Raw genomic sequence first — 753 nt, forward strand, 5'->3', positions numbered from 1 at the left:
CTGTGAAAGTTACTCTGAGTTAAGCAATAAGAAGAGTGAGAAGGGAAGCCCACATCCTGATCACATCTCCCTGGAAGCAATCAGAAAGCATAAAAATACCAAAATACACACTCAATTAAGTATTAAGGCCACAGATAAACACTTAACATGTCCAAGAAGCAAATGTTTGAGACAAATGACCTAGAGATAGACCTGGACTACATTCTGGAAGGAGGGCAGGCCTTGGAAATGCCTGAGAAGGAATTCAGAAAATGATTATAAAATGTTTCAAAACACTTTATGATGGAGTTGACAAAAATAAGGAAGAAGTCAGGAAAGCGCTATAGGAACAATCAAATAAGATACAGCATTGGAAACAATTCAAAACCTATAGAAAGAGGTCCAAACGATCAATAATTAGAATATCAGAAATCGACAATACATTGAAAGGGGAAAGGAGTAGAATAGAAGAGATGGAAGGCAGAACAAGTGAGCTGGAATCTCTTAATACCACTAAGATAGAAGAACAAACACAAAAAAGGATTAAAAAAATCTGAAGAAGGTCTAACATTCATGTTGGACAACATGAAGAGGAATAATTATTGGTATTCCAGAACAGGAAGAATCACACAAGTCCACAAAGGAAATAGTTGAAGAACTGCTGGAAGAAAATTTCTCTAGCATCCTGAAAAGTGAAAACATAAGCATTCAAGAAGCTCAACGGACCCCAGGAAGGACAGACCCCCCAAAAGAAAATCACTGAGACATATCATA

At 37.1% G+C, this 753-nt stretch overlaps 1 protein-coding gene across 1 annotated transcript in view; it reads right to left on the minus strand.

The window, feature by feature from the left end:
* FZD3 (frizzled class receptor 3) overlaps positions 1-753 on the minus strand; it is a 145,870-nt gene that overhangs the window by 72,492 nt on the left and 72,625 nt on the right. The window lies entirely within an intron of this gene.

The sequence above is a fragment of the Chrysochloris asiatica genome, unplaced genomic scaffold (genome assembly GCF_000296735.1).
Source record: "Chrysochloris asiatica unplaced genomic scaffold, ChrAsi1.0 scaffold00064, whole genome shotgun sequence".
In the NCBI taxonomy this organism is placed as follows: domain Eukaryota; kingdom Metazoa; phylum Chordata; class Mammalia; order Afrosoricida; family Chrysochloridae; genus Chrysochloris; species Chrysochloris asiatica.